The sequence below is a fragment of the Marmota marmota genome, unplaced genomic scaffold, assembly GCF_001458135.2.
Source record: "Marmota marmota marmota unplaced genomic scaffold, marMar, whole genome shotgun sequence".
Classification (NCBI taxonomy): Eukaryota; Metazoa; Chordata; class Mammalia; order Rodentia; family Sciuridae; genus Marmota; species Marmota marmota.
In genome coordinates this window covers 15,488,048-15,497,488 of record NW_026000222.1, presented here as the reverse complement: position 1 = coordinate 15,497,488, position 9,441 = coordinate 15,488,048, and the positions used below count along the sequence as shown (strand labels likewise).

General features: G+C 45.2%; 1 long non-coding RNA gene across 1 annotated transcript in view; it reads left to right on the top strand.

Moving 5' to 3' along the window:
- LOC125613153 overlaps positions 1–9,441 on the top strand; it is a 37,157-nt gene that overhangs the window by 286 nt on the left and 27,430 nt on the right. The window lies entirely within an intron of this gene.

Here is a 9,441-nt window from a genome sequence, read left to right as displayed (position 1 = left end):
GTAAGTACATGCAGACTAATCACTTTGAAAAGTGTGCAAATGAACATAACAGATGAAAGTTTAATAAACAAATTTACATTTTAGCAAATAATTTATAAAGCCTATGTAAGCCCAAGCAAGGTCAAGAAATAGAACCTCAAAAACCATTAGACATATAATTTTCAAAATTCACAAAATAGCACATTTTGTGGCGGACCAAACATTAAAAATAAGCAAGTTCAGCTGGGCGCTATGGCTCATCCCAGCGGTTGGGGAGGTTGAGGCGGGAGGATAGGGAGTTAAAAGCCAGGCTCAGCAATTTAGTGAGGCCCTCAGCAACTTAAGACCCTGCCTCTAAATGAAATATAAAAAGAGCTGAGGATGTGTCTCAGTGGTTGAGTGCCTCTAGGTTCAATCCCCAATACCAAAAAATAAAAAAATAAAAAATAAAAATAAAATAAGCAAGTTCAAAACAAGCCTCAGCTATTTAGCAAGGCCCTAAGCAACTTAGCAAGACCCTGTCTCAGAAAATAAAAGGGCTGGGGATGTGACTCTGTGGTAAAGCGCCCCTGGGTTCAATCTAGTACATACATACATGCGTACATAAATACATGCATGAATACATACATAAATAAATAAAATAAGCAAAAGAATCACCCACAATCCCACATGAAACGAAAGTTGACATTTAGGCTTCTAGACTTCCAATGTCTTCTGCCATTCCAGGTAGTTAAGATTGAATCAGAGGTCCTCTACCACTAGTCCTTCTGTTTTTTGTTTGGAGAAAGGATGCTGCTAAATTGTAGAGGCTGGCCTCCAACTTGCAATTCTGCTTCAGCCTCCTGAGTCACCGGGATTACAAGCATGTGCCATTGAGCCTGGTACTAATGCCTATTTGTGTGTGTGTGTGTGTGTGTGTGTGTGTGTGTTTGAAAAATGGGATGGTACTACACATATTCTTTCATGCCTTCATTTTTATTAAACATTCAATGAACATCTTTCCATGTCATTTTTCTACAGTATCTTTGACAGCTACATAGCACCCTAGTGTATGGATGAAGGAAAGTTGTTTTGTTTAGGCTACTTAAAAGTTTTGTAGAACATTTAGCCAGGAGTGGTGGCACACCTGTAATCCCAGCAGCTGGGGAGGCTGAGATTGCAAGTTCAAAGCCTGCCTCAGCAATTTAGCATGGCCCTAAACAACTTTGTGAGACCCTGTCTCAAAATAAAAAGTTTTTTAAAGAGCTGGGGTTGTGGTTCAGCGGTAGAGTGCTCTCCTCACACGTGCAAGACCCTGGTTCGATCCTCAGCACCACATAAAAATAAATGAATAAAATAAACGTATTGTGTCTAACTACAACTAAAAATGCATTTAAAAAAAAAAACTTTTTTAAAAGTGCTGGGGAGGGCTGGGGATGTGGCTCAAGCGGTAGCGCGCTTGCCTGGCATGCGTGCGGCCCGGGTTCGATCCTCAGCACCACATACAAACAAAGATGTTGTGTCCGCCGAAAACTAAAAAAAAATAAATAAATATTAAAATTTAAAAAAGTGCTAGGGATGTGGCTCAGTGATTAAGCACTTCTCTTTCAATCCCCAGTACAAAAAAAGAATGAATGAATGAATTGAATTAATGAAAATACCTGGGCACAGTGACCCACACCTATAATTCCAACGACTTGGAAAGCTGAGACAGGAGGTTGAGGTACAAACATGGCAAATTCGAGACCAGCCTCAGCAACTTAGTGACCCTGTCTCAAAATTAAAAATTTAAAGCGGTAGGGATGTGGGTTCAGTGGTAGAGCTACCCTGGGTTCAATCTCCAGTACCAAAATAAATAAATAATGAAAACAAATCTCATAGAGAATGCATTGGCTAGACAATGTACCTTAACCTAATAGCAAGTTCCAATTTTTTGTGTTTGCTGGGGATCAACCCAGCACCCCACCCCATACTCACCCCACACATGCTAAACATAGTGTACTGCCATTAAGCTACATCCCCAGATGCATTCCAAAATTATTCGTCTAGGGCTGGGGATGTGGCTCAAGTGGTAGCGCGCTCGCCTGGCATGCGTGCGGCCTGGGTTCGATTCTCAGCACCACATACAAACAAAGATGTTGTATCCACCCAAAACTAAAATAAATAAATAAAAATTCTCTCTCTCTCTCTCTAAAAAAATATTCATCTAGTTGCTCAATTTAGAATGGAAGAAGGCCTCTATAGAAAGTAAAGTCTAGGGCTGGGGTTGTGGCTCAGCGGTAGAGCTCTTGCCTTGCACGTATAAGACTTTGGGTTCCATCTTCAGCACCACATAAAAATAAATAAAGGTATTTTTAAAAAGAAGAAGAAGAAGAATAGGGGAAAAAACAAAAGTAAAGTCTACTTAAAATCCAAAGGGCACCTTTATCAAAGCAGCTTCTCAAAAGAAATGGCATTCATCACAACAGACATCCTCTGCGATGCAAAACCTCTCAAGGATAGAGAGTGGTGGCAGTGTTAGGGAGACAACTTTGGAGAGCAGCTCCAAGTCTAACAGTAGGTGGCTCTGTTGTAGGATAAGTTCTTGGTCCTTAAATGGTAACTGACAGATTATGGCCTGCCACGGTGTAAATTCTCTAAGTGTCTGTCAAAGTCTTGAGTTGCATGTGTGCTATGGTTTGGATCTGAAATGTTCCCCAAAAGCCCACGTGTTGAAGGGACAGTTCCAGCCCAATACTATTGGAAGTGGTGAGATCTTTAAGAGGTAGGGCCTCGTGGGTCACTGGGGATATGGACTTGCATGGAGTGTGGAACCTCTCCCTTTTCTCTTCTTTTCAATCTTTCCTGTTACATCTGTGAGATAAACAACTCCAGTATGACCACATGCTTCTGCCATGATGTGCTGTCTTTCCACAGGCCCGAAAGCAATGACACCAATTGATCATGAATACAAACCTCCAAAGCTGTGAGCCAAAATCATTTTTTTCTCTTTATAAGTTGATTATCTCAGATATCTGTTTCAGTAAAAGAAATCTGACTAACAAAATAAAGCCCATAACAATGAAATTGAGGCTGGTAATTCACATATGGGGTCTGATGAGGTATAGGGTCATATTCTGAAGGGGATAGGGAGTTCACTCCAGTTTCTTACATATGGGATCTGTTAGGGATGCACATCTGGAGCGTACAGGAGAATACACTCCGCTTTTAAATCACAGCACAACCTATTATTCATATCTGAACAGTTGAAGTGTTTGGAGTCATTTTGAAGCTGCATAGTTTAGTCCAGTCATGGTGGCACATGCCTGTGATCCTACTGATTTGGGACGCTAAGGCAGGAGGATAGCAAGTTCCAGGCCAGTCACAGCAATTTAGCAAGTCCCTCAGAGACTTATCGAGACCCTGTCTTAACATAAAAAGTAAAAAGGGCTGTGGATTTGGTTCAGTGGTAAAGCCTAGAAGCGCATGGCCCACAAATGACAGAGGCAGGAGACAGGAAGCAGACCTCCTGTCAGCAAGCTTTCCTTTATTCTGTAAGCAAAGTCAATTATGAGGCACGGGAGGGCTCATTTTCTAGGTATAGGAAATGGCCCTCGGGTTGCAGAAGGAGTCTGGGTTTTATAGTTTACGATGAGGGCAAAGTAATCGTTGGAGACTGCAGATGTGTGGTTTGGACAGTCAGGGACCTAGCTGAGAAGGTTCAAATTTTAACTCAAGAGGGCAGTTGTAAAAAGTTTGAAAATGAGTGTCACTGGGAAAAGCTCATAACTCCTTGTTCGCTGCTTATCTTCCTTCCTCCAGGACCCATTGTTACCCAGAGCTTCACTATTTGCTTTTCTCCTTCCAGGACTCATCTGCAATGAGAAAGGGTAAAAGTTATTTGCCTCCTTCTTCAGGACCCATTGGGGTTGGGAAGGGGCAAATGTTTGCTTTTGGTCGAGATGCTGGGGATGAACCTGGGAAGGGATGAAAGTTTGCTCTTTCTCTGAGGGTCCATTATTACTGGGAAGGGATGTATTGGGAGAGGTTTAATGTTTGGCTAATTTCCCCTCCCTCCTCCCAGTCACACCACCCCCATCCCCTGCCTTTTTCCCAGGGAGATGTCTTTTAGGAATATTATTTTCCAACAACCTTCAAAGCCCCTCTGCATTCAATCCCTAGTCCAAAGAAGAAGAAGGAGAAGGAGAAACATAATACATACATAATAAATTGACATGGAACACAGACCAGAACAAGTCACCCTCTCCCCGTTTGAACATTCCTTAACATGATTTTTTTTGGGGGGGCTGGGCGGGGGGGACGGGTACCAGGGATTGAACGCCGGGGCACTAAACCACAGGGCCACATCCCCAGCCCTTTAACATGACTTTTGAAGAATGAGGAAATCATCTGTTTGCCAGCCTCCTTTTGTGTTCATGTGCTGTGTGTGGTTGTGTGTGTGCACACATGCACGCTTGCCTATGACTTCTCTGATTTCCTTTCGCCTTCTATTTAATCAGCCTGGAGCTTTGTCTTCTTTGTTCTGGCCTAAGTTATTCTTGTCCTTCAAATTGCATTTATAAGACATTTCACATTTTCATACTTTCTAGATTAGGTTAAATCCACCATGCTGCTCCCTTCATAGCACCCCATCTTTTATCTTTCTTGAATATCTTCAGTTATCTCCTTGGGGGGCAGGGACCCTGTACAGTGAACAACACCTAGTCCAGGATCTAACACATTTTTTTCTTTCTTTCTTTTTCTTTTTTTTTGGTACCAAGGATTAAACCCAGGGGCACTTAACTACTGAGCCACATCTCCAGCCCTTTTTAGAGACAGGGTCTCACTGAGTTGTTTATGGTCTCACTTTTGCTGAAGCTGGCTTTGAACTCACCATCCTCCTGCCTCAGCCTCCCCACTGCTGGGATTGTGCATGCAGGAAAAGCACTCTACCGATTGAGGTACATCTCCAGCCCCTCAAGCATCAAATTTAGCTGGATGAAAGAAGATTTTTGTGGAAGGCAAAAATCTACACTTTTTTTGTTTTTTTTACTGGGGATATAAAGTGGGGGGCTTTACCACTGAGCTACATCTCCTGCCCTCTTTATTTTTTATTTTGAGCGGGGTCTCACTAAGTTTCTGAGGGTCTTAGCTAAGTGGCTGAGGCTGGCTTTGAACTTGCAATCCTTCCAGGATATCTAGTTGGGGTCTAGGTCCTTGGTGTCCTATAACATAGAATTGAGCAAGACACACACAAGTAACAGGCAGAGTACAGATTTGTTGAAGGTGAAGGTAGAAGTAGCAGTCAGGTAGAGCAGAGTGGATTCAGCAAGAGAGTCTCAAACCCTGATGTCTGGAAATAGTGTCTTATGTGCTGAGCTCTGGGCAGTTTTTTTCCTATATGAAGACCCCCCCCATTTGCCGCCATTGGAAATAGTGTCTTATGTTTTATATGTATGTTATAATTGTAAGACTGGAAGACGCCACACCACATGACACAGATCACCAAAGAGGTTTCCGCTTTATTACAAAAGGCTGTGTGTTTATATAGGTCTAAGGAGAGGTCACAGGGCTGAGGTAGATAACAGGTCACCTGTTTATTGGCAAGCTCTTCCATATGTCAGTTCCGGAGCCCAAGAAGTTAATTCTAATTGGGGCTAAGGCTTCCCACCAGCAGGGTTTGAACATTGGCGCTGGCGGGAACGTTTTGCGCCAGTGAAAGAAACAAAGAAGAGAAAGAGGGTCGTTAGACGCCATGCTGGGGTTTTTCTCTGGGGTGCTGCTGCCGTTATATGTTTTCCCAACATTCCTCCCTTTTTGTTTTCTTAGGAATTGGGGCATCGTTGGTCAGATCTGGCTGCTTCCAGCTGTGCAGGGGCGGCATAGGGCCTAGAAGGGGAAGTGGAGGAATGTTCGGGGGGCCAGGTCTGGGGATATCATGGCAACCAGAAATAAAACCCAGTGGCTATAGACAGCTACTTTCGTAGGGGTGAAGTCTATGAAAGTTCCCTGAAACCACAAGTCGTCGATGGCGTCGAACCAGTCCTGGATGGAGGAAATAGTTGGTATCAGCCACTGGTCCTGTAACAGAGACTCTAGGAAATATTGGAAGCGTTGCCTTGACATGGCGTCACCAGCACCTGAAGAAAATCAGAGCAAACAAAAGCAGGATGAAGATAAAAATTAAAGCAAATGTCAGTTTTTGGCAGAAGTTCCATGTCAGGGGACTGACAGAGAAGAGGCCAAGGGCCATGAGGAGGCTTAAAAGGACAAAAAGGGTCAAGAATCCAGGATGGCAGATTAAGAGGTTCTCCGGGCTCGTTGTCTCCCACTGTCTGATGTCCGTTGCATTCCATCGTGCCTGGTAGTGAGCTTCAGCAATGAGTGAACTGTTCTCTTGAAGATGTTGGGGGCTCATCGGTCATCAAAGGCTGGTAGTACCTAAGCAGAGGCTGGTTGAAAGTTTGGTTAGAGATCTTCCATAATTGGCCCTGTAGGAAGCGAAGCAGACAGGGCAGGAACAGACACATCAGGAAAAGAAGACATATGGGCCCTAAAAGAGGCAACAGCCACGATTGGAAGTGGGCTAAAAAGAAGGTGGCAAATGGATTTTGGTTTGGTAGATTTTTCAAAGAGGTAGCCAAGTCGGTGAGCTTGACTACATTAGTTTCCACAAGGCCTGATTCATTGATGTAGTAACAGCATTCTTCCTCAAGAAAAGACAGGTTCCACCTTTTTCGGCTGTGAGTAAGTCTATAGCTCGTCAATTTTGAAGAGTAACTTGAGCCAAGGATGTGACCTGCCTTTGTAAGGATGCTAGAGATTCTGCCGTAGAAGTGAGCGCTTGTTCAAGTTTAGAACTTAAGTCCTGTACAGCCCATAAGGAGTGTCCTAGAGCTCCACCAGAAATTCCAGCTCCCGCTGCAGATACAGTCAGTGAGAGACCCACCAGTATTGGAAGGGAAGCAGCCTGCTTATTCCTCGCTGGGGGAGACAAGAGGGCCTGCACTTCAGCTGGGGTATAGAGAGTCAACTGTGGGACAAGCGTCACCAGTATACATGGGGTAGAGGTGTTGGTGAATAAGGATAGTGATGAGAGAACCATTACACCAGAAGAATGAGACAGGTAGTGCATAGAGGGTGAAGTTAAAGGTGATGTTAGAGTGGCAAAACTTTGACTGGGAGACACCCAAGCCCAGGAGGCGGCGCTGGGGAATCACAGTATGGTTAGACTCCTCGGGCTCCCATAATGGAGCGTTGGGTGAAAGGGTTTGGAGAGAACGGGGGGCAGATGGAGTGGAGAAATTTGAGAGGTCAGAAGCCTAGAAGTTCAAGGGAACTGCTGCAAGCAAAGGTCGAGTCAGAGGAGTCAGAGAGGCGCATAAGTAGCAATCAGTTGGTGTGATGGCGGGGAGGGTTAGATTTAAGAAGGTTACAGTTTCAGTAAGTAGTTGTAGCCATGAATACTGTGGTGGACTCCTGACATTAGGCTCATATGGATCCTGTATGGAGTCTAACAACTGCTGTTTGGAATGCTTTAAGAGGAGGACGATGATGTCCCCTGGAAAATGGTGATGACTGTGAAAATGCCACTTAGAAGAGTGGGAGTCATGGTGGAGTATGGGCAGTTATACGAGACAGGCGAAGCTTTAGAGGATAGTTAGGTTGTGGAGAGCAGGAGTAAAGGGGAGGTCTAGGAGGTGACTCTTGAGGCTCCTCTGGGGTAATCTTGTCATCAGCAGGTGGGGTGGCCTCCTGGTGATATGGCTTCAACAGGATTCCTCAGTTTGATCTGCTATGAAGCATAGCATTGCTGAACATAAGTGTGATGAGGTGGCCCAGTTGAATCCAGTAACATTAAGGGCCCGATTACAGCCAGTGAAAGGCCAATCGCCTTGGCCCATAGACTGAGAGCGGATGGTGCCATCCTGTTGCAATGTTGCTTGGACGTAGAAGCGCCATCTGTGGGTTGGGATAGAAGCTTGAGAGAGATTAATGATTAGTAATAGGAGAGGGTTGGCGAGAAACTTTGAGTTTGGTGGGCCCCAGCATGGTGGAAATATGACTGTATGGGGTCCTGTCTGGCAAGGTTTCAACGACTGAGAATGTAGCTCTCGAAGTAAAACTGCATCACCCGGTTGAAGAGGATCCGATTTAATTCCCGATTGTGCTGGAACAGAAGTAACAGATGGTGCAGGAAGACACCAGTGTGCATGTTCTCTTAGGAGTTTGTATAGAAGCATGAGATAGGGCAGGTGGGACACAAGGGGAGGAGGAGTGACAGGAAAGTTTTAGTTGATTAAGAAAGGCATCCATAGAACAGCTCAAAGGGGCTAAGGCCTGAGGGGGCTCTAGGGGTTGCCCGAATTTTGGTGAGGGCCAATGGCAAAAGATTGGGCCAGGACAGTCTGAGTTCAAGCAAGTTTAGTGAGATGATCCTTGAGAATGCCATTAGGCCTCTCAACTTTACCCAAGGATTGGGGTCAGTGGGGGATGTGGAGCCTCCAAGTGCTGTTAAGGCCTTTGGAAACTAGTTAAACAATCCGAGAAGTGAAGGCTGGACCGTTGTCTGACTGGATGGAGGGAGGAAGTTCAAACCTAGGAATGATCTGCTCAATGAGGATTGAGGCGACAGTGTCAGCAGTTTTCCTGGAGGTAGGGAAGGCTTCTATCCAACAGTAAGAGAGTGCTATCCCCAAATTACAAACAGTTAAATCCTGTGTCAAGGCCTGACCAAAGTGGTAGGGACTGTCCCTGAAGCCTTGGGGTAGGCCTGTCCATGTCAGCTGTTGAAACCTAAAGAATGTAAGGTCTTCCCATGTGAAGGCAAAGAGGTAATAAGAGTCAGGATGCAGAGGCACTGTAAAGACATTAGCTTTAAGATCCAGGACAGTAAAGTGAATGGTCAAAGAGGTATATGAGAAAGAAAAGCATGAGGGCTGGAAACCGAGTGGCTGGGAATAACTGCCTCATTAATTAGGCGGAGTTCCTGGACTAAGTGATAGGCTCCTGAGGGTTTGCATACCAGAAATATAGGAGTATTACAGGGGGAGTCTGTGGAGAGCCATTCTCACGCGTGACTGGGTGACTCCCGGTTTGGGCCTGAGGCTTCTGGCTGTGTCGGAATTTTCCCGGCCCTTTCCTGATGAGAGAACCCGTCCGTGTGGGGATGTGACTGACCACTGACCCCGGGGGCCCAATCACTGACCCTGACCTTGGAGTGCGGCCCCCCCTCAACCTTCATTGGATGGAATTATCCCCTGAATTTCTTGTTCCCCAATAAAAGGCTACTCCCTGGCGTGCTCTCTCTCTCTCTCTCCTGCTAGCCCTGGGTAATCCTACTGCCCTACGGGTGGTTCGAGGTTGGAGCCAGAGAGGGGAGCCGTCTCGGACCTGGTCATAGAAAAAGGTAACTGAGTCTGTGTGTTTTATTTCGATCTCTGCTAGCTAACTTTTATGCCAAGAACCTCATTAATGAAACCAATGCGCAGGCCGCATGGTGGA